Raw genomic sequence first — 26624 nt, forward strand, 5'->3', positions numbered from 1 at the left:
GCATAGAGGGGGAGGATCACCTCCCTGGCTCTACTTGAGATGCACCTGTGGATGCATAACAAGGTCCGGTTAGCCCTGCCAGCCGTGACCTCGCATTGTTGGCCCATGTTCATCCTGGAGTCCATAATGACTCCAAGATCCCTTTCTGCCTCTGTGCTCTCAAGAAGGGAGTTTCCCATTCTATAAGTGTGCTGCTGGTTTCTATTGTCCAAGTGCAGCACCCTCCACTTGTCAGTGTTGAAACGCATCCTGTTTATGTTAGCCCGCCCACCCCTGTAACCTATCCAGATCTTGCTGCAATCTTTCCCTCCCTACTAGTGTGCTCACCTCACCCCACATTTTGGTATCATCAGCAAATTTAAACAGGTTGCTTTTCACCCCGTCGTCCAAATCGCTGACAAAGAAACTGAACAGCGCAGGCCCAAGGACTGAGCCCTGGGGGACTCCGCTGCCCACTTCCCCCTAGGTCGAATATACTCATTTCCTTTCCAAGTTTGCCTGTCTAATTTTAAATAAACTAGATTTTTTTCCCCCAGAAAATTCCAAAAGCTTTATCACTCTTCAGGTAGGAAGAAAAGTATTATGTTTGTATTAGCCCACCTGGGTTTGCTACATCAAGGTGCTCTGCTGATTTCTCAGAGTTCCTACAGGTTCATTATTATCCTTATACCCCAGAAGGATTTGTTTTCCAAAGTACACAAAGTACATACTTTATTAATAATAAATGTTATTTATTGTAGGGCCTACAAGACAGTGTTTTATTTATGAGGTCTTATATAAAGGTATAATAAAAAGAGTCCCTAGTCCAATCAAAGTATATAATATAGTAAGCTTGAGGCTCTGGTAGGCAGGAAGACTCCACAGGAAATGAAAAATCTTCCATAGGAGAAGGTATAGACAATAAGTTCTCCCCCTCCTGGAAAGAAGCAATCTCTCTCTCTCTCTCTCATGCACCCATATGCACACACTAGCATATTTCTCCTTGCTGCATTTCCAGCATGCATCAAGTCCTTATATATCAGACCACCCAGACCATGCCTCTGCAAAGCATCTTGGAGATCCAGAGTTCTACATCCTCCTAAGCCAGTTTCCTTAAGGAGCCAATTCAGCCCCAGAGAGCAGGGACAGGCTGGCGCCAGCTAATACACATTAATAGTATTTACAGACAGAGTTAGCAGAAAGCTTGGCTGAATTGCAGGCACAATTATCATTTTCAGAGAAATCTGGAGAAGCTTCTAAGGGCAGGCATGCTAGTGAATAGGCAGTGCCAGAAAACTGCTCAGCTTCTGTTTATTCCCTCATAAGAATGCCCAGCACTGGCAATGCAAGGGCCCACATTTTAAAGGGCTTGCAACACAGCCCTTGCCAATGGACAGCTGCTTCCATTTTTCCCACCTACAGCCAGGCACTACAGAAATACATATAGCAATTTATAATAATAGGGAATGCTGGCATGAAAATAACTGGTCTGTGTGCCCTAGAATTGTCCTAATTGGCACAAATGGTTCAATGGAACAGGATCATTAATCAGGGTTACAGGATAGGGGTAGAGGAGGAAAGTAGTGATATGGTAATACTGATTATTCACTGTATTCTCAGGCTGGCTTTCAGGCACCTTCGTGCAATACAATATTCTCAAAACCAAGCGCCAGCCAGACAAACTCAGCTCTCTTTGAAAAGCTAAAGCTCCCACCAACACAACTTCCTGGTGCAGGTGTTGGAGAGGCCAACTAAGAGCCATGCTCTTCTTGACCTGCTGCTCACAAACAGGGAAGAATTGGTGCAGAATATAGAAATGGATGGCCACATGGGCAATAGCAAGCATGAGATGATTGTGTTCAGGAACCTGAGAAAAGGAAGAAAGAAGAGCAGCAGAATAAAGACCCTGGACTTCAGAAAAGCAGACTTTGACTCGCTCTGGGAACTGCTGGGCAGGATCCCCTGGGAGACCAGTCAGAGGAGGACAGGAGTCCAGAAGAGCTTGTTGTATTTTAAAGAAACCTTACTGAGGGCACAGGAACAAATGATCCCAATGTGCAGGAAGACTAGCAAGAATAGCAGACCACCAGCTTGGCTTACCAGGGAACTCTTTAGTGAGCTAAAACACAAAAAAGGAAGATTATGAGAAGTGGAAACTTGAAGAAATGACTAGGGAGGATTATAAGAGTATTGCTTAGACATTCAGGGGTTAAATCAAGAAGGTCAAAGCACAACTGAAGTTGCAGCTGGCAAGGGACGTGAAGGATAACAAGAAGGGTTTCTACAAGTATGTCAGTAACAAGAGGAAGATCAGGGAAAGTGTGGGTCCCTTACTGAATGGGGGAGGCAACCTAGTGACAGATGATATGGAAAAGGCTGAGGAACGTAATGCCTTTTTCACCTCAGTCTTCAAAGGCAAGGTCAGCTCCCAGATAACTGCACCTGGCCTCAGAGTTTGGGAAGGAGGTGAGCCACTAACTGTGGCGAAAGAACAGGTTAGGCCCTGTTTAGAAAGCCTGGATGTGTATAAGTCCAGGGGGCCTGACACAATGCACATGAGGATCCTGGGGGTATTGGCAGATGTAATTGCAGAGTTACTGACCATTATCTTTGAAAACTTGCGACCGCTGGGAGGGGTCCCAAATGATTGGAAAAGGGCAAATATAGTGCCCATCTTTAAGAAAAGGAAGGAGGACTACAGGGATTCAGGGAACTACAGACTGGGTAGCCTCACCTCAGGCCCTGGAAAAGTTATGGACCAGGTCCTCAAGGAATCCATTTCTAAGCACTTGGAAGAGAAGGTGATTAGGAACAGTTAGCATGGATTCACCAGGGGCAGGTCATGCCTGACCAACCTGATTGCCTTCTGTGGTGACATGACTGGCTCTGTGGATGTCGGGAGAGCCGTGGACATGGCATACCTTGGCTTTAGCAAGGCTTTTGATATGGTCTCTCACAACATTCTTAAAAGCAAGTTACGGAAGTAAGATTTGGATGCATGGACTGTAAGGTGGATAGACAGCCTGATGGATCATCAGGCTTAGAGGGTACTAATCAATGGCTCAATGTCTAGCTGGCAGCTGGTATCAAATGGAGTGTCCTAGGGGTCTGTCGTGGGCCTGGTTTTGTTCAATATCTTCATCAACAACCTGGAAGATGGGAATGAGTGTACCCTCAGCAAGTCTGCAGATGACACCAAGCTGATGGGGTATAGTAGATACGCTGGAGGGTAGGGTTAAGATTCAGAGAGTGTGTCTACACGGTGCATTGGATTGTTCCAACCTAAGTGCAGGACTTTGCACTTGACCTTATTGAACTTCATCAGATTTATTTTGGTCCAGTCCTCCAATTTTCTAGGTCTCTCTGGCTGCATCTACACAAGCGCCCAACTGCGCAGTTGTTACTGTGCAGTCATTTAGTACTTGCTTAACCAAGTACTAAATGTCTGTAGAGTAACCAGCATCACTGCACAGTCCCATCACTGCATGGTTATTTTTAGATGCTACTGCTCAGTAGCAACTAGCTACTGCACTGTAGCTCATTACTATGGTGCTGTAGCATTGCCGGGCATGAACTGTGATGGCAACACAATGGCACTGCCTATTCACTAGCATGCCTGCCCTTAGAAGCTTCTCCAGATTTCTCGGAAAATGATAACTGTGCCTGTGATTCAGTCAAGCTTTGTGCTCACTCCATCAGAGGCTAAACATGTTCCAAAACACGAGACTCCCACAGTGTGACCCTGAAATAGTGATGAAGAACAGGGTAAGTATCCTGCTGGTAAGTATCCTCTCAGGCTACATTCTGCTCTGAATTGCATGGGAGTGGAGTCTGACCCACTGATTTTTCATTGCTCCATCCCCTTCCCAAGAGGAGACAGTCCAACTGTAGAGAGAAATATAAGCCATTAGATTCACCTTATATCTTTCACTGAGAACCATGTAGCACCCATACGTTTAAGTATTTGTGGCAATTCACATTAGACCTATAACAAATGTAAAGGTTATATATATCCATTTATGCATTTTCCACATTACATTTGCTCTCAACCTCCAGAAAAACACTCCTCTATGAAAAAGTAACAGTACAAAAAGAATATAGATGATAACTGGAAAATCTTGAAAGACTATTATGAGCAGAGAGCTATGAACATTTCTTTGAGACAGCAGTTGTGTTCTGGCTTAGTACAGGTAGCATGAGCTGGAGCAAAATATCATCTACTGTTATGAAGTATCCAACTCTCAAGGACAAATGAACAGCTGGTACAAGCAGGTGGGTCTCCATGTTTGCTCATGTCAACAGTGAGTTTGGCTCGAGGAGACCACCTCTATTCACTCTGGTTCTCCCTCCCTTTGGCAAATCTACCCACGTTTCCTACTGATTCACAATCCTAGAACAAATGCATTCTCTTTCAGTTTGACTCATCCTGTGGCTGGGAATAAAAATCTCCTGGGTGAGAAGGGGAATCTTTAATATATTATGAGATTAATGCTTATCTTTTGTTCTGGGTAGAAGATCCCAAGTCTATACAACTGCACTCTGTCTCCTTTATCTAATGTTCTGCCTGCCCCCCTACACACCAATCTATCCAGCTCCCAATACAATTCTGGGGGTCATTTTGCCTTTTGAAGTCAACAGTCATTGCCTTGGGAATGACATGAACTTGCTGAGAACACCTGCGGTCTCATCTCCTCTGGTCTAGAAGGGTCTTTCCCTGGGTCGGCTTATCATTGCCATCTTCAGGCTGAAATTCCTCCTCTCTAGTAACATGCAGTTGCCTCCTGACTGATATAGTGCAGCACACTACTTGGGATGAGCTATGAAACCACAGTAATTGTAGTTAGTTCATCGTACAGGAACAGGGGGGACCTAGGAGACTGTCTTCATCACTAAATTCCTATGCAATTCGGCTACTGCTCTTTTCTGAGGTAGGTCCAAACAGCTGGTCCAACAAGCACTGTGTAGACGAAACGGGGGCCCATTTAGCCTGCTTTAAAGTGTCGCGCACACACGCCTCTTGTTTTGTCTACACATGGCCTAAGACACCACTCTTTCTTCTGTGTCTAGTTATGCTGAGCATCACACCGCAGACCTTGGTGTTTTAGATTCCTCTCTCAAGCAACCAGTGACCATTTTGCCTGCCAATGGGCCTGATCATATTACCTTCCTACATCACAAATTCTCTGATAAAAAAAATCACAAATTCACTGATAAAACCCCCCAAATCAGTGATTAAAATGAAACACTACTATATATATAGGTATCAACTGAACACAATGTTTTATTGATATATATATACAATTTTAAAGCAATTGGAAGCCTACCAGTGCCTCAATCACTATACTAAAATAAATTCTAAGTACTTATAAATTTCCGTAATTGATTTTGGGTTTTTTATCATGGAAAAATCAGAGCTTCCCCTGCCCACTTAGCTCACCAGGACACAGGTCCAGGACTCCTACTCCCAAGCCACAGCCCCCCAGCCCTGCTAGTGCCCCTCACTCCAAACCTACAACCTGCTGGGCCTCCTGGTGCCTCTCACTCCCCATGCACAGCCCCCTGGGCCCTACCAGTGCCCCTCACTCCCCACCCATAGCCTCCTGGCCCTGCTGGTGCCCCTTACTCCTCACCCATAGCCCCTCCACCCCTGCTAGTGCCCCTCATTCCCCACCCACAGCTCCCCCCGCAGCCCTGCTGGAGGGGGCACCCAGCTGCCAGGGCTACAGGGCAAGGGGCCTGGGTCCACAGCCCCCTGCCCCAGGCAGCAATGCCCAAGCCCCAGCTGTGGCCCAAGTGGGAAGCCCAGCTTCCCCTCCTCCATGGGCGGTATGGCCAGAGCAGAGCCTGGGGGTGGGGGTGGAGGGTGCGGGCTACCTGCTGCAGGCTCAGGTTGTGGGGAGGAGGGAGGCCAGTTCCCCACCACTGCGTGCACTCCCAGGGAGACAGGAGAGGCACTTGCCCTCCTGATCTGTGCATGAGGCAGGTACGGGCTGCCCATTGTGGGATCAGGCTCCCTCCCTGCTGCCCTCCCCTGGGGCCTCCACAGTCTGGCAGGCAGGACCTGGCACAGCGAGGCTGGGTGGGGAAGCTCGTTGGAGCTGCTGCAAGCCCCGCACTGCCCTGGTGATGTGCCCCCTGCCCACCCTGAAGTAGTGGGGGCAGTGGGATGGGGTTGTCCCCTTTGCTGCTGTGGGGCTGGCAGGGTGTGTGATTTGCTAGGGCAGCACGAGGCTTGTAGCGGCCATAGTAAGCTTCCCCACCTGGGCCCACCACGCTGGGTCCCGCCTACCAGGCTGCAGAGGCCCTGGGGGAGGGCAGCAGAGCATAGAGACCAAACCCGCAGTGGACAGCTGCATCCACCCCATGTGCAAATCTGGGAAGCATGTGCCCCCTCTGTCCCCACAGGGGTATGCGCAGTAGTGGGGAGCTGGCCCAACTCCTTCTACCCCCACCACTCCCAGATGAGCCACCCTTAGCTCTATCTTGCTCCCTGCCAGGGACCTGTGGCTACACATTGTGGCCCCGGGCCCAACCCCCCCAGCTGGGCAGCAGCCTGTCTCAGCCCCAGCCCTGCCCTGCCCAACTCCCTTCTTCCCTCCCTATGCAGGGCCTCAATTCCCCACGCCACCACACTCACTTGCTGTGGGAGCTGCTTTCCAGGATGCCTGGCAGCCATGTGCATATACACATATACACCAATTTTCCACTTTTGCAAAGAGCTCTCTGCAGGCTGGCAGAGTTTCAGCCTGCAAGGGGCTGGGGGCAGCAGGAGGAGGGCAGGCAGACAGGAGGCACCATGTACGTGTATATACACAGGGCTGCCAAACAGCCTAGAGAGCAGTTCCCTGGAGGTAAGCCTAGTGGGAGGGGCGCAGGGACTAAGACCCCTCTAGGTAGGGAGTTGGACAGGGCTGGGGATGGGGCTTCTGCCCAGCCTGGGCAGTGTGCGGCTTGGGGTTTGTGGTGGGGCCATAGGGCCCCAGTGGGAAGCAGCACAGAGCTGCAGGAGGCTTATCTGGCGAGGTGGGGGAGCTGGCTCCCCACTCCTGTGTGCACTCTGGGGAGGCAAGCGGGGCACATGTCCCCCAGATCTGTGTGCGGGGTGAGGACAGATGCAGGCTGCCCACTGTGGGCTCGGGCTCCCCACCCTGGTGCCCTCCCCCCCAGGGCCTCCACAGCCCAGTGGGCGAGACCCAGTGCAGCAGAATGGGGTGGGGAAGCTCCTTGCCGCTGGAAGCCCCGCACCAGCTTAGTGAGGCACCCCTTGCAGCAGCTGTGCCCCTCGCTGCTGCCTAGCTGGCAGGGGAGAGGGATTGCCAGGGTGGTGTGGAGCTCCCAATGGTGGGACCAAGCTTCCCCACCCAGCCCCTCTTTCCTGCCACTCCAGATCCCACCCGCTGGGCTTCAGAGGCCTCAGAGGGAGGGCAGCAAGCGGGGAGCCCAAGCCTGCAGCAGCCAGCCTATCCCTGCCTCCTACATGGGATCTGTTCTGGCTGTGCTGCCTGTGGGGGAGGAGGAAGCCAGGCTCTGCCGTAGCAGCTGCTGCCTCCTGTGGGCAGCATCCAGGGTATGGGAGCTGCTGCAGGGGGCTGCAGACCCAGTCCCTGACAGCTGGGGGCCCGCTCCAGCAGGCCTGGGGGGTGGGGAGGTGCTGTAGGTGGGGAGTGAGGGGCACCAGCAGGGCTGGGGGGCTGTGGCTTGGGAGTGAGGGGCCTGGACCTGCGTCCTAGTGAGCTAAGCGGGCAGGGGGGAGCTCTGATTTTCCATAATAAAAGACACAAAATCAAATACCAAAATTTATAGGTACTTAGATTTTATTATATTATAGTTATTGAGGCACCGGTAGGCTTCCAAATTGCTTTAAAATGGTAAATATATCAATAAAACATTTTGTTGAACTGATACACACACACACACACACACACGTTTCATTTTAATCACAGATTTTGTGGGTTTTAATCAGAGAATGAGTGATTTTTAAACAGAGAAAGCCAGGAACCCTGGTCATGTGTCTACATGGGCTTTTAATACCTGTGAGGATACAGGCAAATTCAGTTATATGCTGTAAGACTTCCAAAGCTTTTCCCACAATTATCCTCAGGGGACAGATAAATTCTCTTGCAACTGATAGAATTGCCTGGGAAAGAACCTTAGTGTCAGTATAAGGAACCACAGGCAGGGGCTCCAGATGCACACAGGTGAGCACAATGACAGTTAAAACACAAGAGCTCAGAGTCAGACTAGCCTAACCATACTGCTTAGATCAAGGTATCAATCAGACTGTGATAGAACCTGACAATGCTGATGTTTCATCTAAAGAATCTAAAAATCTTATTTTTACTAGTACAAGTTTTGAAGTTTTTCTATTTAAATGAAAAAAAATAGAAATAGAGATCAAGGGAGAAGGGGAAGTGCCAAAAGAAACTGCTCTGCTTGGACCATGGAAGAATTCTGTTTGGCAAAATAATCAATGACCAAAAAGCAGGGGGTTATTAATGGCTTTTTAACCTTACTCCACTATTTTTCCCACACCACTCTAATTATGCCTTGCCTAATGCATATGCATTAGACATGACAGCAACTTACTCTGTACTTTCTATTATCTTATTATTCTCTAATGAACGACCTACTGTAATTACCTAAACATCATTCTTCTGGCATGTTGCATTATTATTTCTTAACAGATCTGGCCTGCTCCCAAGGAAGGGGTTAGTGACCCCATCTGGCAGCATTCACTTCTGCCGTAGTTTGCCTTGGGAGTAAGAGAACATCTCAGAGAGGCATCTCCAGCAGCTACTAACTGAAACTGACCCGATTCTTGTCTGTTTTACTGTTGCCCGTGGGGGTTTGTACACAACCCGGGGGTTTAATTCTCCCCTAAACTGAAGCAGTGTTTTTTTAAAAACCACCCATGTTGGAGCCCAATCCTTACCTGCCTCTCCAGCAGCAGGGAAGGGAGAGCACAGTGGTCCCTTAGCTGCAGGGGGAGGTGGGGCGGGGGGTGCTTACCTCCTGGAAGTGGTGGCCCTGTCCCCAGGCAGCCCCCACCCACAGGCACCCAGCTCGGGCAGCCTTGGGGGGCACCGCAGCCATGGAGGGAAGCACCGGGCCTCCGCACAACTCAGGCAGGTAGTCAGGCTCCAGGTGGGGGGGAAAAAAAGATCAGGCTCAGGCTCTCCACTTTTTTTTTTCCTTCTCTGGAGCCTGCCTTCCTGGGCTGCTGCCTGGATGCCTGCATGGGCTGCCTGCACAGCCCCTGAGCTCCATGGGGCCCAGTGCTTCCCTCCACAGCTGTAGGGATTAGAAACGAAAACTCCTCAGAGGTGTTTTACTTTGCAGCACCCCAAAGTCATTTGCTGAATCCCGAAGTCATTTAAGGTGCATTACACTGCCAAATGTGCTGCAGTGGCTGGAATTAACACACAATATCCCGCTGAATGTGCAAACAGCAATGCCATTAAAGCAGTGCAAAAGGCACAAAAGGCATTTAACTCACTTTAAACCTGCTTTAAAGTGTCATCTACAAACACTCCATCATCACTAAATGTCAGTGTTAACACAGGATAGCTCATGCAGAAGATTTTTCGGGTCTCGTGGAGAGTAACAAAAGTATTGTCTTCTATAACAGTAATGAAGACAATATTCTCCGATTGCCCTATTATAGGCATGTATAGTCACATTCACAAGCAAAATCCATCAGCAATTGGTCTTGCTTTGTTTGGTTTTTTTTTAAAAAAATCAAACACCATGTTTCCATCTAAACTGGTTTGTTCTGGGTTTCCTGTGTCAATGAAGCAAAAATTAAATAAACTAAAACCATATCAAAGTTCTAGCCATTTTTTTTGCCTCATTTCTTTTTTTCTAAGTGTTTGGAAATGACAGTCATTACCATTCTGTTTTATTACATCAGAAAAAGTGCAAATGCATCTCCTGGGAGCATACAGTAGTAAGCCTTAAGGAACAGAAAAATCAAAGAAAACAGGGAGTTTTTAGAGCTGAAAATACACAGCTAACCCTAGGGTTTTGATTCTGTGGCTCCTACTCAAGCAAAATTCCTGTCGCTGTCAGTGAAGGTGGTAGAGTCAGGCACTTCACAATTCCTATTAAATGTAAAACATTGTTATAGATCTCCTGTTTGGCTCTATATTCCTTGTATCTTATAACTCTGTTATTACTGGTGTCTTTGTCATATCCATTACTATCATTTCCTTGTGTATATTACATTGATTAGATACAATCAGGAACACGTCCTTAGATCCACCACGCAATGGTATTTTGCCTACCCACCCATTACGGTAAAGTTAACAAACCATGACAACAGTATTACTAATGATGGAGCCTGAGGGAAAAGCAAATTTCAGTTCCTCAAAAAATATTGACATTTCAGGGGAAAAAAATTGAAACTTAGAATAGAAGGCCCCAAACACAGAAATTCACAGAACTGCAATGCTGTAGTATGCTAAACGCTTCTGCTACAAGATAGGCTCTGTGGGGTACCCAGAGGCTCCTGCTTGTAACTGACATGATGTCATCACCTGTGACAGTCTGGGCACTTCCACAGGTGCTTTCATTGGCGGGTAGCAGTGAAGCTAACAAGAGTCGTGGCAGTTTTAGTCAGCGGCTAGGATGACTCCTAGCCACAAGGAGGTAGTGAACACAGGAGGCTGAAACCTCTGGAGTTCCCAGCCTCTGGCGTGGTGGGACTACCCTTTAGTCACAGATCCGAGAAGCCTGTGCTACTGAGAACGTGGGCAGTGATGTAGCAGGAAGTCTAGCAACTTTCCTAAAACATGCCCTATCAGGTCTCCATTCAGACTGGAGCAAGCACTTTTCTAACGCATATCTGCTTTGACAAACTAGCACGTTTCAACTAAAAAGTTTTATTGGGGGATTTCTGACCAGCTCTACTAGTGACCCACATACCGTGCCTGAAGTACTGCTGGCAGGAGATCTCCACAGCCAGGAGGAATACATGCTTTCTGCACTCCACTGAATAGCAGTCTAGCTGCTCCACAGGACCAAAGGATTCATATTGTCACAAACCTTGTAGCCCATTCTCACTACACTTACAACAAGCTGTTGTACAAGGTTATGCCACAACATTTGGTTGCGAGTTCCTGCTGTCTTACAATCACTCCATCCCAGCATAAAGGAAATAATAGTTGCCTATACATGTATTTGGTGGGGGGGAGGGGGGGCATTAATTAGAGCAGTTCCCAGACAGGCACTCTAGCTAAAGCAGCTCACCACCACATGTATTAAGCCCCTGCACTTTTCAAAACGGCTGTGGAACATTTTATCTAAAGCTCATTCCATGAGGTTTAGATAAAGTGCCCCACAGCCATTTTGAAACACACAGGCTTAATATATGTGATGGTGAATAGATTTCTTAACAGCCAATAAACCAAAGCAGAAGTATATGACAGAGAGAGATTTGGCCTAACGGTACCTTGAACCAAGGAGCCTGATGAGAAATGCAGATTACTGCAGCTGCTCATTCCAAATGCCAGGAACGACCTTGCAATCCAAACATGCTTGAACTTGCTGATAAACCTGTTGCACTCAATGGATAACAACCAAAGCAGCCTAAGGAGTTTGGGCTAGAAAGCAAGCCTCAGGCCTGATAACCCCACACTAATAAATATTAATGCTTGTTATCAGTCCCTCTATATATACCTCTAATACCACTAAAGACACCAGCCCTCCACAATCCCACCGGGAGAGAAACCTTTCCCTGCTCAAATGGTTTGTGTCAGCCTGACACCAGACGCCTCTGTGTCTCATGGCAAAAAGCAGCTTTATGGCCTTCTGCCAAAATTAGTTTATAACCTGTGACTGGTACCAGCAATCACAGTGTCTGAGTAAAAGAAAGGTGCCCTGATCTTGGGTCCAAGCTTCCTATTATTATACATGTCAGTGGAGAAACTAACTGTATTAGCATGCATGTTGCTTCATAATAGCAGGCTTCATAATATTAACCCCTTGTATTTGGGACAGAGCAGGGAATGCCACTCTGAGCTGATGCATGGTGGAGAGATTCTGCATGCTCTCAGGCACAGCTGAGAGAAAGCCTTCACTACTGCTATCCTGGCTTGGGCTGAACAGCTGATCATTCTTCTCACAGAAGATGTTCTCCCCCAGGACTCCCAGGGATTCATATATTTATGCTCTTTAAATAATATCTTACATTTCATCTTAGTATCTCATAGCTCTACAGAAGCTTTGATATTAACACAGTAAGCAGCACTATTCCTATCTTACACAGATGTGGGAGGGCTGGTAAATAATCTAAGATCAAACAGTAGTTTAGTAGCAGAAGTGGGAAGATAACGCAGGAGTTTCAAGTCTAAGTTCTCCTCTCCATCCACTAAGTTACTCTGCCTCTGTAACAATGCTGGAAAGGAAAGATGGCCCCATGGTAAAAGTGCTCTCCAGTACCTGGGAGAGCCAGGCCTCATTCTCTGCCCTGCCACTGACATCCAGCATGGCCCTGATCAAGTCACTCGAAGTTATATCCCATTTCACTGTGTATGCCCCAGTGACCGTTCACCAGTGAAACTGGTGTATGTGCTTGTGTTAGCACTTGAGCACAGTCTCAGACTTCTTAATACACTATGGACATGCAAATATCTGCTTTCCCACTGAGCCTGCTTTGTACAGCTGCACTTTGTCAAGGTGGACACAGGGTACTGTGCGCTTGCTCACGTAGGCTCAAAATTGTAGCTGAGCCAAAGCCCATGGCAAGGGGAGAAGACAGGAACTCTTCATGTTTCAGCCTGATAGCCTAGTACAGTGGTTTCCAAAGTGGGGTGCACGCAACCCAGGGGGTGCGCAAGATGATCCACTGGGGTGCAGGAAGAAAATATTAGAACTTCTATTTGATGTATATTTATATAAATATACATATATTGGGGGTGCATGCTCAAAAAATTTTTACTGATCGGGTGTGCGATCAAAAAAGTTTGAAGACCACAGGCCTAGTAGATCGGCCAAAGCACTATGCTGGAAAGCAAGAGAACTCCTCTTGGAGTAAGGGGAGCCTAGAACCTGGGTCTCTTGCTTCCTGGACAACTGCCCTCACCCCTGGGTTATCAGGCTAAAGCATAGGGAGCCCCTCCCCACTCTTACAGGATAGTGCCCAGCTACAATTTCAGGTCTTGCTTGAATTAACACACAGCACCACGTAACCACTTGGTCAGTGTTCAGCCATGCCAAGCAGGATCAGTGGGAATGTGGACACTTTCACGTCCACAGACATATGGAGCAATTCTGTTTCACCAGAGGGCCAAACAGAATCTGAAATGGTGAATAAGTCTCAAAAACCAGCACAGCACTTATGCAGCAGGATAACTGCCACTTAGGTACAAGTGAAAGAGGATTCTGCCCTGCGGGGCCCACGGAAGGAGTATGATCATCACAGGCTCCGTCAGAGAACTTGTAATCTGCCACTCCTTTAACGCCGAGACCAACATTACTTTGGTCTGATGGACACAGAGTGAATGAGTAACTGTTTAATTAAAACTGCAACCAAACCAGTGCCTCAATCCAGTGTGTATAAAGGTAGTTTACAGCTACCTTTGTCCCTAATGCCTCCAACACACCAAGAGTTAAGCCTGTTTATCATATGTTTAAGTGCTTTGCTGTCTCAAAGACCATGGAGCAAGTATCTGCTCAATTAAAACAAAAATCAAACTCCCTGCTGATAGTGTCAGGTCTGCCTGGGATTCCTATTAGCAATCTTAGAAGTGCGACCAGTGACTTGTATGTCAGTCAGGTCAGTATTAAGACATATTGGTAGGGCAATATGAGGATGCATTATGGGTGGAGGGAGAGCTGCGTTATCCGGGAGAGAGATGTTCAGAAAAGCCCACATATCTAACATGATAACACAAGGTTTAAGGGGTTCATTTACTTTAGTAAGCAAGAATAAATTTATGAGAAAGCACATTCAGATACTTAAGATGACCAAAAAAAAGCCATCCTATATTCATAAGAGGATAAAAGACTTTCAGCAACTAAGCTGTTGCCTGCAAAGAGATAACCCCATAGCAGGGGAGGGAGTTCTGAGAAGACCAGACCAGTCGTGTAGGAAATCACACCTTGGACCATTCCACGTGTAGGATCCGCTGCATGCGGACTGTTACATTAGCCAAGCTTAGACCACTAAGCTGAAATGGTCACAAGGGGGTGCATACACTGTGCAAGTTACAGCAGCAACAGGCTGAAAAACTGTTACATATATTTTTTACACAAAATAGCTTTTTCACTAAAGCAGATATGGAAAGGTTTTCATCAACCAAAAAATGTTTAAAAAAAATACAAACAGAAATGAGACAAAATATGTCATGACCAGCTCTAGACATATTAAATCACATTCACCTCATATTGTTTGATCTCTCCAACACCTGTGACAGGCAATAAGGGCCTGTTTGCATTCAGTCCTCATTCCCAGGATATTGCCAAAGCAAGGAGAAAATCTAGACTGAGTAGGAAACTCAGGCTTTAGCTCCCAGAGAAGCTGCAGCTGTTATGGTTGTATACAGCATGCTGAATAGAAGAGAGGCTCCCCAACAGCCTCCTGGAATGATTATTGCTTGTGCAGGCTGCTCAAGCCATGCCCAAACCTAAGAGGCTGAAGTCTGATTGTGGGAAAGGGCCTTGGGAAGGTGCAGCCCTATTTCCTGAGTCCACCTCAGTGTGGATTCCAGGCAAGGTATCACCATTCTGTAAGCTTCAGGTACAGACCCTGATGGTGCTCTAGGAATCATTCTTGAGGAACTGTGGAACTACTGATTTTGGGATGATTTTGGCCACATCTCAATAAATGGGAGTAAATATTAAAGAAAATACCAGGAAAAATGTCAAGTAACTGGCAGAAATATAACAGACTTTGAGACGCAAGGACAAGAGCAGCAAAGAAAGTTTCAAAACCCCTGACACACCGGTGACAATCAGAAGCAATGTTCTGCTAATTTTCCACTGGAAATATGTTCCATTTCTCAGCCTACTCTTGTACACCCTGGTGTTCATGTTTAAATCCACCTATTCACCACTGTGTATTTATCTGGACAAGGTATTCATAGCAGCAAGGAATAAGATTTGCAAGTACAACCTTATACACTTTTGTGAGAATTTACCAGTGCAGACACCATATCTTCTGACCTGCCCTTCATCATGGAAGCTGAGGGTGATGGCAAAAATTATATTAAATATTGCCCATCAGAACAAATTCCTCAGCCTAGCCGAATGAGCAAATGTAATTTGGCAAGTCTGTCTCTTCAGCACGCAAGTCTTGTATAGCATATACTTACACATTTGTCATGGCCTTCGTTTCTAAAATGATGGACATGTGTTTTAACAAATACTCTGTGATGGAAAGTACCTATATGGGAAGGGACACCCATACCTTCACTGGCTTTCTGGCATAGGTCTCCAGAAGTATTAGTGAAAGTCAGCTCTGTCTTCAGCGTCAAAATGGATGGAGGTTGAAGACAGAGTAATCTCCCCTGCTGTTCCCTTTATCCTACATATTGTCTCCCTTGGGTTAATGAGCCCTTCCATCAAAAGCCTTTCCCTTGATTTCAAACCTGGCATGGCCACTCCTCAGCCTTCATTCTGTCTCCTGAAATTTAACCTTTAGGCAATTCCTGTAAGCACAAGTAAGCCTACATTACTCCAAACCAGTTGCCTAAAGTAATGTTCTGATTCGTCAGCTGGGCCTTTATTGGTAATTTCATACCCATGAGTAAGTCCCTAACAAACTGGGTTTTATAACATCACTAGATTATATCACTGACATATGTAAATGTAGTGGGTGGGAAAATGCCAAGGAACATTGGTAGCAAACATCTTTTCTCTTACCTCATTCACCCATTTAAAGCTTGCCACACTACAATTTGTAATCGTATTTTAACATAAAGATTATAAATTGTAGCATAGATAAGGAACAAACCTTTGTTGCTAGTCTTATTGATCCCATTTGTTCCTTGAGTTCACTGCAACTTACAACAGCACTGGTTAATTTTTGTTAAAATAATTATAAATAATAATAGAAACATTCCTTTGTGATTTTACATCAGGATTGCAGACTTTAGTAAAGACAATCCTTTGCATTTCAGTACCTGCACCTGAGGATCTCAGTGACTAAAGCCTCATTCTTTATGGACCTGAACTCACATGACATTTACTGTAGTGTAATTTACATTGGTTTTGTACACCAATATCCCTGGAACTCAGAGAGAACAGATAAGCAGGTATCCAGAGTAGGGTCTCAGTAGGTGCTATTACACTGCTTCACCACTAGGTAGAGGCAAGGGGTGCACATAATAGCTGGTCCACCTACACAGCAAATTGCTATGAACACTGAACATTTACACAATACAGGTGTAATTTACACTGGTGCAATTTACCCCTGATTTTTCCTGGGTAATTCGACACCATATTCAAGAACTATGTCTAAGCACCGTGTGTCCACTCTTTGTTTACACCAGTATAATGGCTAATTACACCAGAGTAAATAAAAATGTGTCTAATCTTAGGTGTAAGCTGTGTATTACATTTCTGCTTTATAGAGAGGTTACCTGAAGTTCAGCGGGGCATACTCTGATCTCTTTCTCACCCTGAATAATCTGTTACCCCATAACTAGTACCACAGAAATTAGTGGGATGACCAGGAAGTAAGGTTCAATTTAATCTGAGTAACAGTGAGGATATAAATGCTGTCTCATTGTTTTCTGGAGCTTACTATATTCACCTGTTTCTCATCTTATAGTTAGATTGTAGGCCAGTTATTCTCAACCAAGGTGTTGCAGCACCCTGGGGTGCCTCAAGATCCCTTCAAGAATGTCACAGGGTGCCATACCATGTTAGAACTATTAGGTATGCAAAGATGATTCACAAGATAAACCCAGAGGCCAGATCTAGCTGTGCAGGAATGTGCAGTTTGTGGTGCCACAAACCTCTTTGCTGCACCACAAACCACATGCCTGGCATGTTAAAAAGTGCCCTGTGCTGTAAATTTGCAGCACGGGGACAAAATGTTACCAGGAAATCCTAATAGCCAAAAAAAAAAAAGCCACAAAAAAAGGAGCATGGCACACCACAGGAGCATACACCAGCAGACACAGAGGCTTATTCCTCCCAGGAGATGGAAGGAGGAGGGAAATGGCAGCCAAAGCGCACATGCAGAGGCATGTGCAGCAGCAAAAAGTAGCAGTATAAATTTGTGCTGCTACTTTTTTTACTGCTGCAAGTGCATGCCCCTGTATGTGCGGATGTGCCCAGAGATTCCAAACAGGAATCCATAGTGTCAAAAGCATTCTGATATGTTGGGGTCTTTCTAATTTCTTTGCAACAAAAGAACTGTTCTATTATTTTTCTGCAGTCAAAAGATGAGAGAAAACTAAAAGCTGACATTTTCCAAGGGGGGCCTCAAGTCTAATCAATGGGTGCCTTGAGTCCAAAAAGGTTGAGGACCACTGCTGTAGGCTCTTCAGGGAAGCTCTCTCTGTTTGTACAATGTCCAGTTCAATGGGACACTGATCTAGCACTGTATCCTAAAGCTGTTCTGCAAAACAAATAGCAGCAGCAAGATCTAACTCTGGTCCACAGTGGGTACATACACATGTACTAAATTGATTTAAAAGAAGAAAACATAAATCAACATTAGAGCGTATACACGTACAGCTCATTGACATGGTGGCCGCCTTCTTGTGAGGTAATTGACTTAACTAATGCGATTCAGGATAATACACCTTGGAGGTGTATTATCTTGCACCACATGTCAGTCGACTCTGCTCCACATACGTGTGTACACTGACAGTTAAGTTGACTTAGCTGACAAAAAGTTAGTATGTGTGTATGCATCCAATGAAGCCAGAACAGAGCTGAGACCAGAGTCTAGATGTGACTGTATGTTGCTCCCTATGGACTCTCTTGCATGATTTAAATTAACCATCTCACAGATGTAAAGCAAAAATCAGATTGTGTGAACAACAAGCCCCTGCACAAACCTGGCTGGCTCACTGTGATTGCAAAGCCAATTGTAATCCATAGGTTCCTTCAAGCTCACACACACACAGATCCAAAGCACAGTGTCTTCTCTGGAAAGAGAATGGATCACATTTTGCTCTCAATAAGTCCTGAAACAACTCTCAATTCGGCTTTTTTAAGTGAAGTGAATTTTTAATCAGTTCAGACACTTCCAAAGCTTGGTTTTAACTGGGCTGGAGAAGGAATTAAGAGATTCTCACAGAAATACTGCAGCTTGACAAATGCCAGTGAAAGCTTCCATGAAAAACAGCAGTATATATCCTAGGCCTGTGCAAAGTGACTAGTATTTGCTTCAGAGTCGGCTGATTTGGGGGACAGTGATTCGATCAGTGATTTGAATCACTGTCTCAAATCGATTCGGCTGAATCTGATTTGGAAATTTGGCTGCCGTTAAATTGGTTGAATCTCTGAATCAAACAGGCCTCATCCACTGCCTGCTCTCCTGGCCCCATCAATGGCTGCCCTGCCTAGCCCCAGCATCCCAGCATTAAAAAAAAGCCCTGCAATCACTGGCTTCTGCCAGGCAGGGGGGCGATCCCTGCTGTCCCCCACTGCCCTGCGCTGCATGGGGGGGGGTTCTGCCATGAGCCCCAGAGGCCCTGATGGCTGCTGCAGCAGCTGGTGACTGTGAGGCTTTTTTTTTTTTTTCAAAGCACTGGGACAGTGGAGCCGGGCAGGGCAGCCATTGACGGGGCTGGGAGAGTGGCCAAGGGGTGCCCAGGGGCCTGGGGAAGCAGGCAGGGGATGGGGCCTGGTGAGGGTCCCCCCATGGTCCCCTCCCTGCTCCTCCAGCCCCCCTCCCCCCACCTCTACTTACCAGCATGGAGTTCCGGTCCAGCTCCCTGCGATGGCAAGTGGGGACTGCCCAAATCTCTCTGAAGCTCTCTGAATCTTTTCCAAAGCAATTCAGAGGCTTTGAATCAATTTGGACCTTTTTTATTGGTCTCCCAATTCAATTCAAATTCGGAGATTCAGCCGCTGAATTAGGCCAAATCTCCTCAGATCAAATCAGCAACTAAAGCTTTGTGCAGACCTAATACATCTCATATCCTGCTGGCTAAATTATACCAGCAACTGGGTTGCTCGGTCATTTTGTTTTCACTGTTAAGTAAATTTGGAAGCAGTCCCCATTAGTGAAACAAAACACTAATACACCTTATTAAGCTTATATATTTAAAAGAGAGCAGGCACATATATCATATATCATCACCCTCGCATGAAGGGGTTTTTTTCCTCTAACACTGTACATAGGGCCAGTGCATCCATATGTGCAATGAATTTGAAGCAATAAACTCAGGAGCAGTTTGAGCCAAAGTAAACTACTCCTGGATCCAGCGTCTACACATGCACCTAAGTAACCAGTAATTTGAGCCGAGGTAGAGAAGTTTATGCCAGGGCCGGAGGCACAGGGAGTCAGCCCCAAGCCCTGGGTGGCAACATCAGGTGGTGGAAAACCCAGGTGTATGGCTATCCTCATTTACCTTTTTCTTGCTATTCAGGTCTACATCCTGCTGCCCTAGAGACGTTTTCTTGCTCTGAGACTACTCAGTCTGTGAACCAGCAGAATCTAGAAGCTCCTTCCCTCCAGAGCTAGTGGGCAGGCAGACCTTACAGCCTTTGCAGCAATAAAGCATTTAGATTATTTTTACCAAGCACAGCACCAGTCCTGCATAGAGTTAATTCTACATGTTTGAACAATCCCATTGACTGCAAGAATGTGTTAAAATCAGTGAAGCACCACAGCCTAACTGCTCTGGGTTTCTGCTCCCACCAGAACCCATAGCCAAGAGTGTTATTTCTTCTCAACTAAAATGAGCTGACAGTAAATGGTGCTATAAAGGAAGTATGCAGCTGTATCCAGGAAGTGGAAGCTCTGTCTGCTAGCCAACAAATGCAGGCAGAAGCGTATTCTCCCCAAGCTCCACTGGTTGCTTGTTTCTTCATAACCTAAATTTGTGGCTCTTAGTCCTGAACCATTAAGCTGTCAAGGGCTGGGTTCTCAGCCCAAGTTGCCTATGTGGATAATTTATGAGCATGAGAAAGCCAGGATTTTATAACAGAAACTAGCTAATTGCCCATTAAGAATGACGTATTTCAGGGAGTGTTTACATGCCCCCCCCCGCTCGCCCTTCGGGGGACTATGTAAAGACCCCCTCTGCCACCTCCTCCTTCTCCAGCCACTGGTGCAGCAGCTCCCCCCGCACCTGCCTCTGCCTCGCAGCAGAACTTCCCCCTGCCTCCCCTCCTCCCTCCCACCACCCAGCCCTGACAACAGCTGCCACTGTGACCCCACCTTCACCTCCCTCTGCCCCACTCCCCTGAGAGGCGGGGGGGGGGGCACTGCCAACGTGACCCCGCTCTTCGCCCTCGGGCAGGGAGGGGGGAAGCCCCACTGCTCGTGTAGCCAAAGCATGTTCGCTGCCACCACCAACTTCCCTGGCAGTGGCTCAAACTTGGGCCTGCGGAGCCGATCACCACCCGCCTTCTCGGCGACGCATGCACAGGTGGCCAAAAGCGTTACGGACAGACAGACACACAGACAGACAGACTAAGCCTTTTATTACATTAGAACTAGCTAATTGCCCATCAAGAATGACAGATTTCAGGGAGTGTTTACATGACCCCCCCTCGCCTCCCGCTCACCCTTTGGGGCTGGCCATGTTAAGACTCTGTTTACCGCCTCCTCCTCTGGCCTCCAGTGTAGGGGCTCCCTCCCCCCGCTCGCCTCCACCTGGCAGCAGGGCATCCCTGCGTTTCCCCTCCCTGGCCCTCCCTGCTGGCTGTTGTTGGGGCAGCCTATTGTGTGATTGTAGCAAATCTTAAGTGTTGTGGGGAAATATCTAGGTCCCATGGCTGTAAGAAAAACCTTGGGAATGCAGCCAGAGCACTCCAACCTCACCCTGGGTCTGGCAAGATCCTGAAAATCTTGCTACCTTTGCTCTTCAAGGGATCTCAAATGCCAAGACACGCTGGTCTAAAGGTTCACCAGGGTGCAAGTACTGGGGGCACTATAACCACCACTGTCTCTCTGCATGGGAAAGGACCCTGTTACTCTTGAGAGGATGAGGCCCAGCTACTGCTTCTGTAGGGGGTAAAGCACCCCAGACTCCTGACTCTGGAGTTCCGCAAGGGAAAGGAGCATCTCATCACTTCCCATCCACGTAGGGTGGCAGGACCATCAAGGGAGCAAAGCCTAGTCATAGTGTATTCAGCCCCCTGGGTTCCTTTTATAACAAAATAATTAAGAACACTCAATCTGTAGAGCAGTGATCTGGAAACGGGCAGCTTTGCATAGGTAAATGTTTATGGACTTAGGTGGCATGGCCCACACCTCAATACACATCACTCCAGGCCCAAGAGAAAAACACACAGGCAGAAAGCAGCATCAGGGAGAAAAACAGTAGGGGAGAAACAAGAGGCTAGAGTTAGAAAGGACTCTAGGGAGGATCTTCCAAACCAGGATGGGGAACCTACAACTAGAAGCCCTGCAGCAGCAGGCAAGACTAAGAAAATAATAAGCAAAGAAGCACGCAATTCCCACTGAATAGGGACAACCAGTAAGACAGGCAGGCAGAGAGAGACAGCCAACAGTGCCATAACATGGGCAGAACCACAGGAAAGAAGTTCCCTCACCTGGTGCTCAAAATGGGAAACATACCAATAGCTGCAGATTGGTGCAAGTGTACTGCCATCACCCTACAGGAAGACTGCCAAGAAGCAGGAGACACTACAGCAACAAGGACTTTTCATATCTCATGAGGAAAGAGGTAATGATTAGTGTGCTGCACCACCACCTCGTGGGGAAACTGGAAAGATACAGCATGTGCTACACTGACTCTTAATGGGGAGAGGAAGAAAGACACTGAGAGCTGGGGCAGAGATGGAGGAACATTGTTTTGGGCTGTATTGTCAAAATGGAGATTGGAAAGATACTGTACCTGAACACCAAAAGGGGATGTGGAAAGATGCAGCATGTGCAGGACTGACCCCTGATGGGGAGGGAGTTGCTTTATGGGGCAACTGGAAAGATACAGGGTGTACAGGTCATAGCCATAAGTATGAATTGCTGTGCCACCTAGTACACTGAGATGGGAAAAAACACAATGGGCACGTCTACACAGACACTACACTGGCGTAGCAATGCACTACAGTGATGTGTCTGTGGGCAAAATTTGTGGCACTGCAGCTACGTCACTGTAGCGACGCACTCCTCCATTATAGCACATTGCTACAGCAACGTCGTGCCTAAAAATAACCATGTGCAGTGCACATGGTGTAGTACTGGCTGTAACTGCACTGTCTCTTAGTACTTGGAAGTACTAAATGACGGCACAGTAACAACAGCCCCATAGCAGCATGTATAGACACACCCAGTTTGTAAACTACTCCCTAGTGTAAGGGATATACTAAGGCCTGGATATATTTGCCACTCTATTGCCATTGGATAATGGTGTTGGAGACCTACCTGTAATGGGGCCTACTATTACCCCATTCTTTATGTTAAAATGGAAAGCATTATTAACAGGTAGAGACCTTAAAAATGCAGTCCCAAATGAACAGAAAGCATAGGTTTGAATGATAGAAATGAGCCAATATACTCCAGTACACAAGGGGCTGCAACTTGGTGTTGGTTCTGTTTAAATAAATGTCAAAGGTCTCTGAGGTCTCTGGATGTAGATACTACTGTATGAGGTCTAATGGATCATCTGAGCTGGAGAAGCACTGGATGTCACATAACACTTTGGCTATGTGTGCTCTTGAGTTGTCACCCATAAGAGCAGTCCATCTGAGCTGAGACGAAACATCATCAGGCTGGTGGGCAACTCACTGAGTGCTGATTAAGTTTAACTGGTCTTCTGTTTATCATGCCCTCTTCTTTGATCCAGCCTCGTTGCCTGCATCAAAGCTCAGTAAAAGAGCTTGGTGCTGGAGTATCCCATGGGGACACTAAAGAAAGGAATTCCAAGCTCCAGGCTGAGAGCAGTGAGGTTTCACCAGCAGGCCCATGGAGTCAGACATGCACTCTCTGCCCCATACTGTCCTGGTAGGTTGTATGAAATGCAGGTCCCCTGGAGTGTGGGGAGGGCACCCCATTCTTCTGCAACAGCAATCACTTCCATTCTGCCATCCATATAGCAGGAGCACTGAAAAGTGTAACAGCTGCCTGTGTTCACCACAGTTGTGTAGTGTCATTTCCTACCTAATAACAGCCACCCTTAAGGATTGTACTTTTGAACCACAGACCTGCAAGCACTTTACAGTGAAGGGCAATATTCTTGTCCCTATTTTACAGATAAGGAAACTCAGAAATACAAAGGTGCAGCAAATTGCCCAAGGTCATTTAACAAACCAGAGGTAGACCAGTGAAATAACTCCAGGCCTCCTGACCCCTAATCACTAATCCACCCCACCTCACTTGCACAAAATGGTGCTTACATCTCCTCTGAAATGTTCTGTGAAATTGAATTCCATGTCCAGAGAGTTTACACAGCTTTATGCTCTGAAAAAAGTACAACTGAATAATTAATTTAAAAACTCTCATGGAATTCTCTGTACAAATGATATGTTGAATATTCAACCACCTCTAATTTAAGACTCTGGGGAAGCCTTCAAAGTAAAATTATTAACAAACCTAAACAAATGCAAAGGAGAAAAGTCCAGTCTCAGACTTAGATTTCCCTTGTCTTGTTCCAGGCCTCTACTCCCATTCCTGACCCCTTTGGCTTCCCAGAAAGCTTGACTCAAAGGAAATAGTTGCATTGAGCCCTGAAAGCTCATTCAACCAAGCAAGCTCCATCCACACCCCCTGCTGTCATTGGTGAATGTACACTTTGGTCAGCCTGGCACCTCCCATTCAGCTCACGTAGGTCTGCCATGTAGCTTTTCATAAAAGCTGCTGTGGGAGGTAGAGAGGAATTCGGTCTGTGTGCAGTTTGTTGAGCATGTCATGCATGATCCTGTTGAATCCCTGGACTTCAATCATTTGCAATAAGAGTTCAAAGAGAGCTAGGTGTTTATCTGCCACCAATGCTTATGCAACCGTCCATAAAGAATTAGAGCCATTGTCTTAGGAGGACATTTCAAAGCATCCTGCAGCAAGCACTTACTTTTCCAGCAAGAGGATACACATTGATGCATGATGCATTTTTTATCCAGAAAGCTACCTGCAAATTATCCCCTGTCTTTGTACATTAACTCCAACACATATAATCAGGTATACACAAGAATGTGCCACAGACGTGTCAGCCAAAGAAAACACTGGCATAACAAACAGCTCAGGAAACTAGATGGATTTTATTTTAGATACTATATCCCCAGAAAACACATTGGAGGTTCTGGGAAGAAGAAAGAACAGGCATCTGGACAGATGTATTACAGAACTGGGTGGATCACAATTACTAACAAAGGCAATACAAAAATATACCATTAGGGAAAAATATAGCCTTATGCTTGTCAAAATGGTCTCCTGTCCCTCCCCTGTCAACCAAAGAAGTGATGGCTTCTAAGCAACACTATTTCAGCTCCAGAGAATCTCCCAGCCCCTTGGATCTATTTTTCTAATTCTTTTGGGTTTCTTCGGTTCCACAAAGATGTCCATCCTCATTCTTTCTCTTCTTCACTGGCAGGCAGAGGATAGCCCCTAGGAAGTTAAAAAGAAAATTCTGACATCTTACGGGCACAGAGCACTTCCTTTGTTGTAAGAAGACTTTTTCAAAAGGTCACCTGTAGCAGTGATGGGAGGGGGCTCTGGGAGGGGGTTCTAGTGCAAGAGCCAGTCAGTTAAAGATGTCTAGAACATTTAATCTTGTTCCAGGAAGGTCAATCTTTTCCATCCCCTTCTTGCTATTTGCCTGATTAACAGGAGAATTTCAGGAGCATTGTACACACAAAAAATTAGACAGAATAAGCTTTTCCAAAACCTACTGATTAGAGTATTATGCTCACCTATTGATGAACTGTCGATAACTGTCCAAAGGGAACCACTGGGCTTGAATTGCTGCTGGGAATTTCTACAAGTAACTGCAAGGCAGGTGGGTAGTCAGAGTGCATTCACTACATGGGGGTTCAGGGGAGGTTTCTAGTTGACCTGAATAAAATACTGAACCTTTATAGTAACTTTCTTCCTTTAAACTGAAAACACTGAAACAATTAAGTTGAATTATGCCTTTTTTAGGGATTAACATCCCCATTATACACATGGTTAAACTGAGACAAAGCACAGTCAAGCAACTTGTCCACGTCATTGTCTTGAAACTAGAATATCAGGTGTGCTCACTCCCAATCCTTTGTTGATGACAGACCCTACACAGACCTACAAGTGACTATCAGCCATTTGTCAGTCTTTATTTACCATACACAAAATGACGCAGCTATAAAAATCATGTAAACACCCAGGGGTTGGGGTTACAGTTGCAGAATTCAAGACACCAGGGTGTAAGTGAGTACCTGAAAGCTGAAGCTGAAAGGGTGAGTTCCATGAGCCGGCTGGACAGAGAGAGCAGTGGCATTCTGATCATCTATATTCAGCTGGACAATGCATTGTAGGGAATAAACTTGCCCTGGATAGACTAGGTAAGCCAGCAGGACTGCAGCATACCTTAGCTCTAGGATTCACTCTTGGCCCAAGTGACAGGATAGGAACAGCTCTCAGAACCAAACCAAAAAGCGAGAAGGTTAGGCACAAACAGCAGAGTTGGGGAAAGCAACAACCAACACTTGAAATTCAGAACAGAGTGTCACCTCTATGAGATGTTATTCTAACTCACTGATATTGGGAGGCCTGTTTCTCACCTACTGCAGAAATCCCTGAAGAATACATTGTAAATTATGGCCCCAGCCTCAGCTCTTGTTTGATGTCCACAGCTCCATAAGGACCTAAAGCCCATTTTTCCCTGGGGCTCTTGCTATTGTCCTCTTTCGGATGGACTCACCTCCTCTGCTTTTGCAGGTCCCCCATATGGGCCTGCTGACTACTGAAACAGCAGCTAAGGCTGGGATCTCTGAGGCCAAGTGGGTGGTTGTAGATGCTCAGGACTCCTCGGGAAAATTGAACCTCCAAGATGCCCTCTCCCTCTGGAGCAGCAGGGGACAGGAGCGAGCCGGAATCCCCCCCATGTCTGAAAGAAAGGAAAGAAATGGGGCAGAGGTCAGTCTCAAACCTGAACATCTCTTGCTTTTGAGGATCAGATCATTATTTTGAGAGAACTTACATGTGAGATACCATGGCTGGGGGCTGCTAACTAAGGACATGCCTAGGTCCCATCCTGGTCACTGAGCGCAGACGGGGCTGTAGGAGAAGCTTCTGGCTCCTGGCTCTGTCAAATGTGTGTGGCAAAACTGAAAAATGTTGTAGAAGACATTTTCATTTTGCAAATTTTGCCAAGCCGTCAGGACACGTTATCGCTGATGAGCTTCAAAGAGAGCTGGAAGGGAGCGGAGCTCGGCTGACGGACAGTACAGGTGAGCTAGCTCAGAGCTCAGAGCAGAGATTCCCTGAGACAGCTGCTATGTTGGTTTTTGGAAAGTGAAATGGAAGGATGCAGGGAAGAACAGGGCCTGCCAGGAGAGCAAGCCCATGACAGGAGGTTCAGGGA

General features: G+C 46.6%; 1 protein-coding gene and 1 long non-coding RNA gene across 2 annotated transcripts in view; both read right to left on the reverse strand.

Moving 5' to 3' along the window:
• Positions 1-26624, reverse strand: part of NRG2 (neuregulin 2) — a 333882-nt gene that overhangs the window by 232866 nt on the left and 74392 nt on the right. The window lies entirely within an intron of this gene.
• LOC109309902 lies at positions 24306-26142 on the reverse strand. The gene is made up of 2 exons (XR_002101074.1): positions 24976-26142; positions 24306-24670 (listed from the first exon to the last, which is right to left on the reverse strand). It is a non-coding gene; the product is annotated as an uncharacterized LOC109309902 (long non-coding RNA).

This window comes from Crocodylus porosus, unplaced genomic scaffold (genome assembly GCF_001723895.1).
Source record: "Crocodylus porosus isolate Cpor-Errol unplaced genomic scaffold, CroPor_comp1, whole genome shotgun sequence".
In the NCBI taxonomy this organism is placed as follows: domain Eukaryota; kingdom Metazoa; phylum Chordata; order Crocodylia; family Crocodylidae; genus Crocodylus; species Crocodylus porosus.